General features: G+C 33.8%; 1 long non-coding RNA gene across 1 annotated transcript in view; it reads right to left on the bottom strand.

Moving 5' to 3' along the window:
- Positions 1-5,291: 5,291 nt before the first annotated feature.
- Positions 5,292-6,000, bottom strand: part of LOC147577310 (uncharacterized) — a 139,403-nt gene continuing 138,694 nt past the window's right edge. Inside the window, exon 7 of the long non-coding RNA XR_015255799.1 lies at positions 5,292-5,541. This is a non-coding gene — a long non-coding RNA (uncharacterized LOC147577310). The remainder of the gene's footprint in view (positions 5,542-6,000) is intronic.

Below are 6,000 nucleotides of genomic sequence, written 5' to 3'. Positions count from 1 at the left end.
TGACAGAGCCTTAGCTCTGTAGATTACCCCCAAGGAAGCAGGGGAGGCCTCCATGATTCATGGCTAAGGACGTGGGATGGCTGCAAGGGAGAATGAGCTCACGGTTGTTTTTATCACTTTATTTCTCCTAACTGAAAATAAAGCATTCTCAACTATATGACTTTAAAAGAAAAATAAACGCTTGATTAATGTTTCCTGAGTTTATACATTATTTAGGGCCCCACTTGCTGTTTTATCGAAAGATGATAAATCAACTCTATTAGACATTTTAAGAGTAAGACGTGTTCTCTTCATCTCTAACACACTATTTTTCATGTCATCAGACAATTTTTGTCCTCATGTATTCATACTTTTATGTTTGTCATCATCAAATGCAGACACTAAAATCATCACCATTTTCCATTATCTTATAGGATTCAAAACATGTCTCAATAAATGATTAATACTCTTTTCCCACATATTTCATAATTTGCTCATCAATCTTTGGGGGAGGTTGCTATTATATACATTTTTAAAATAAACAGATTGATGAATTCCAAGTTTGTCTTCGTCATTATAAATATTTACACTTCCAGAAAAAAAACTTTAGGATCAATTTGTAAAGTTCAGAAAAGGTCCCATTGTAATTTTGACTGAAATGGCATTGAGTTTATATGGTAATTTGGGGAAAATAATATCTTTACAATATTAAATCTTTCTTTTAAAAAATAGCATATTTGGCTTTAATTAAGGTCTTTCTGTAACATCTTTTTGTAGAGTTTTACAATTTTGTTCCTATAGGTCATAAATATTTCTTGCGCTTAGAGTTATAGTTTTGATGCTATTGTGAAAGGTATTTTTAGTGTAAATTTCTAGTGGTTTCTTTGCAGGAGTACAAACATAAAAGTCTCTGTGATCAAAGAAGGTAACATAAATGATTCTATACTCCTTTATTCTATTAGGGGAGAGATTATATTAATACATTTCCCTACTGTTGAGTCGACTTTGTATTCCTGAAATAAAAAATCATGGTTTATTATATTGTATTATTAATTTTAATTCATTCCTCATATATGTTTTTAACATTTTATTTAAAATTTTCCCTCTACAATCATAGGTAAGGTTACTCTGAATTTTTTCTGCTTTGTTTTATTATCAACGTATGGCTACTCTTTTTCCTCTGAACTTTTCCTGTTATGATCAAGTTTTTTTTTACCTTTTTGGTTTTATTCAGGGATAGGGCAGTTCTACCTTATTTTTATAGAATTATATATTGTATCTTAAATTTATAACAATATATTTAAAATGTTTTCACTTAATCGCAAAACCAATCATATGCATAGCCTCTTACCATCTTCTATAACAGGAACTCCAACAAGCTCATTTTCCCCATTCTCCCACATTTTGTTAAATTCATGTAGAATTCTAACTCCCCACTGATTGTAATTTTACTGTCTACTCTCTCTAGCATATTTCAGGAGCTCTTTAACAATCATTTTAAATTTCATAGCCATATTATCAGCAATTGCCTACACTCAATTAGAAGTTTTACTGAATACGTCTCTCCCCATGGCTTCCTATGTTTAAGGTCTTTCCCCTTGAATTCATTTTTTTTTTTTAATTTTGCTTCAGCATTACCTTAAATAATTTTTTCTAGCATGCACCTAAGTGGCATATTGGTTTTATTGTATAGTTATATTTTGGTATAGTATTATATAATCAAATCCTTTTATTAACTTGTATACACTGCTCCATAATCATTTAGCAACCCAGCTTAACTAATAATTAACTTGTAAGGATCTTTCTCTTAGATTTTTTTTTGCATTTGGGAATCCACAAGGTTTACTAAGATTTATTAAAATTGTGTCTCTTTTCTCCTCATTCACAATATTACCTGAAAATGTTTGAAAGGCTCTTTAGTCTGAAGAAAGACCTGAATTTCTTCAGTTTAACAGAAGCTTATTCTAATAAACTTTTAAAATTGCATTTTCTTCTCAAACTTCTGTTAAAGTGGTATCAGATATTTTGGATCTGTCCTCTCTTTTCTCATAATTTAATCATTTTTGTTATTGCGTTTGTACTCAATACATTAGCTTCCAGATTAATGGCTTAGCTGTCAGTCATGTCTCTTTTGCAATTCAACTTTTCCATTGACTTCTTTAAATGCTAATATGCTTTTAATTTCCCCAAAGTTTGTTTATTCTTCAATTCCCTCTTTCTTTTTCCAACAACCTACTATTGCTCTATGGATGTGGTATCTCCATAAAAAACACTCTAAGAATATCAAATAGATTTATTTGAAAAATTTATTTTTCTTCCTGCAGTAACTGTTGCTTCAGAGATTAGATCTTCTGTTTGTTCCCATTACTGCCTTCTTTTCCTTCCAGTGATTCTTGGTTATCTCTTCATTTTACTTATGAACGTCTGGAATTAATCAGTTTGATAGCTTATGTTTCCTCAGCACTTGTGAAAAACCACTCTTCTTTCAGTAAATGTGACTCAAAATTGCATGAGCCATATGGTGGGAGGGAGATGGAACATACAGACAGACGAGCTTCCTTTCATGCCCGTGATGCTTTCTTGACATGAATTCTAGAAGGCAAGAGTTACTGGTCCTGTTTATTTCTCCAGCCCTAATGCCCTGGCTGGAAATCCATTTTTGCAAACTCTGTTTGGAGATCTATATTTGCTAGCTGTAATCTGGAGGCAGAAACTAATCTAGGCATTCCGGAAAATGTGAGTGGATGACTGGAAATCTTTCAGTGATTTACTTGCCAGTTTTCCTATGCTTAACATCAGGCTTTCCTTACTCTATTATTAGTCTCTTAGTGTTCTTTTAGGGAAAATGACATTCAATTTGTAGTGGTCTTTCAACCACTATAGCTCTTCCCAGTGTCAATCCTGACAGATCTGTTTTTCTTTTCTAATTTTTTTCAGTTTCTGACCTATTGATGGCATCCTTCCCAGTTCTTCGGGATTACTATGTTTCCTTATGTCACTTCAATGAGATTTAGAAGAGATTAGAGTATGTGCTCAGTCCCTCACCTTGAACTTGAAGTCTCCATTAAATTTTATCTTTATTCTGAGGATTTTGCCAATGGTCCCAGCAATAATTACCTTCTATTCCCTTTAGAATCCTACCACAGTTTTTATATAACTTTATTCTTATCCTCTCACATTGCATTGTAATTATGCACTTGTTTTTTTTTTTTTTTTTTTCCCAAATTGGCTATGAACTTTATGAGGATAGCGACAATCTTATTTGTGTTTGCATTTCTAGGGCCTAATGCAGCGTAGGCTGGTATACACAAAGTACATAATAGTTCTTTAGCAAACAGATGAAGAAAGGCATAGTCTAATAAAAGTGCTAGCATGAGATGCCAAGATATTGGTTTTGGAAGTCTTATATGACCGATTTTTGAAGCCACGATGGAGAGCAGAATTTAAACTTCATAAACCGGCCTATGTCATGATTTCTTGTGATTTTAAATATTTACGAAACACAGTGCCAGCTACAGCTACCCAGACTTTTCAGAAGGAAGGATGATTGCCTCGAGCCCTTTTCTTATTGGTGCCTTGAGGGAAGATGAATGTCCCTCCAAAGGTGTCTGCATGTTTCTAGGGAGCACGTTTTCCATGGACGTCTCTGACCTTGCCACTTCCTTTTGTAGAATCACTTTGAGAGGAGTATGGCTGTCTCCAGTGTGTAATGCTTTTCTTCACTGTTTCAACAAAAATATGGTGCTGGATGTTGGTCATTACTTCATAATGTATACAAGGCCAAGAACTGAAAATCGAACACTAGATTTTCCTGCTCCAGAACCCTTTCCATTTGGCCTATAACTGGGACGTTTTCATTGGCTCCCTGAGCCCAGGGAGCACACAGGCTTCTGTGGGGTGGTTGTTCCCCTCCTCCAGCCCCCTCATTTTGTCCCTCTGGCCCATTCCATCACTCCCAGACTGCTTCTAATGCCAAATTCTCCCCACTTTAATACTCCTCTTTCTTTGGCTGCATCTTTTGAACTCAACCCAGGAATACTTCTGAATATCTAAAGATGATCCAAGTGTTCACATGAAGGAGCTCTATTAGCAGCTCACTCAGCTATGACCTTCGGATTGTATTTAAGGATCCATCTTCCTTAAAAGAAACTTTAATTTATTTTTTAATTTTTTAAATATTTCTTTTTGAGACAGAGAGAGAGAGAGAGAGAGAGAGAGAGACAGAAAATGTGCAAGTGAGGGAGGGGCAGAGAGAGGGAGACACAGAATCCGAAGCAGGCTCCAGGCTGGGAGCTATCAGCACAGAGCCTGAGGCGGGGCTTGAACTCAGGAGCAGTGGGATCATGACCTGAGCTGAAGTAGAATGCTCAACCAACTGAGCCACCCAGGCGCCCCAAAAGGAACTTTATAAAAATGACATGGCATATTTAATTATCTGCCTATTTCCAAAAAATTAGAATCTATATCCAGAACATAAGCCCTTAAAATCAAGCATTCATACACCAAGAGTGTTGACAATTCACATAACAGGTACATGACAAAAACAGATTAAGAAATATTAAAATACACTATACATAAGAAAAGTAGCTCTTTTACAATATTCATGTTTAATCTTTCCACAAGCTAACCCAACTACAAATACCATTCATTCAAATAATTGCAGAGGAAAATACAAAAATCACTGTTACATCTTCAGTTGACAATAACTCGTAGATGCCAATCCACAGAGAAAGAAGGAGATTGCTATTTTATAATTTAGAACATGTATTCATCAGTGATATTTTTTTACCCCCAACAAAGATCAAAATAATGTACTTAGGTTTGTGCTTATCTGCACAGTGGTGCTAATCATTACAAAACAGAGCATTCATCAGTGATATTTTCTGCTTAATTTAAAAACAAATTAATAAAGGTCAATTCCTTTACGTCGTTCTGTAAAACGAAACACTACCCATGTGTGATTTGTAATATGTGTGTGTACTTTCTGCCCTTGTTTACAATGAATACTACTGCAAAAGGAGTGTTTACTCTCTGTGTAGGAACCATTTGGTATCTCTAGGGAAAATCCTAAATGCTATCCTATTTCAACGTAGCACAGAAGGAGGGAGGAAAGTTCAGCTAGCCTGTGCTTAAAGATCTTCCATTTTTCCATCAAGCAGCAATTACTTTTTTTTTTCTTTTTTACAAATGTTACTATATTTGTTTCTACTGGTTTTCAAGATAATATTTGTTTGTTGTTAAATTTTCAAATAGTACAGAAGGAGGTAAAATACAAAGCATATCTTCTTCTAACTTTATCTTATGTAGTCTGAGTGCTCTTATAATTTACTAGTTTGAGAGAATAAATACATAGTGAACATAGGCACATAAACAAAATATACTTCTGACCTCAGTGGGAAAGTGTTGTTTTATATCTTCTTAGAGAGGATCTTCTCTAAGAGCAGCATGCTCTTCTTCTTCTTTTTTTAAGAAAGGGTTAAGTAATCTTTTATTTCCTGTGACAAGTAGCAATTACTCTTTTCCTCTTCCATCCTGATAAAGCCCTGCAGAAACTTCTAAGACCTAGTGAAAAGAATGATAACAGCAGTACCAAAACTGTTATGTTTCCTATCATACTGTCTTTGAGTTCGAGATTTTCTTTGCATTGGATACACCCAATTTCAACTCATATATCCAAGAATTATGGATATAATTTCAACTGTACATGCACTATAATAAAATTTCATTCTAATATATTTTGTTTCTTTATAGTACATTATCTTGGAATTTGACAATTTTTTCTTCCATTTATAAAATTTCTTGTATAGTCTAAAAAAATTTTTTCTTAAGTCATTATCAATTAATTAATTGTTACTGATCAATTTTAAAGATTTAATTTATTATTCAACATTTCAAAAAAGTCCTGGGTTATTTCCCATAGTAAAGTCTATAAGTAAATCTATTCCAAGCATTTCCACTCAAAAGTTTCTTCAAATGACAATTTAAATTTTAGAATTTAGAAAATAAAACATAATTTACTGT

The sequence above is a fragment of the Puma concolor genome, chromosome C2 (genome assembly GCF_028749965.1).
Source record: "Puma concolor isolate L17-30 chromosome C2, mPumCon1.1.hap2, whole genome shotgun sequence".
NCBI classification, from domain to species: domain Eukaryota; kingdom Metazoa; phylum Chordata; class Mammalia; order Carnivora; family Felidae; genus Puma; species Puma concolor.
The sequence above is the reverse complement of the archived record's forward strand: the minus strand, read 5'-3'. Positions and strand labels throughout refer to the sequence as shown.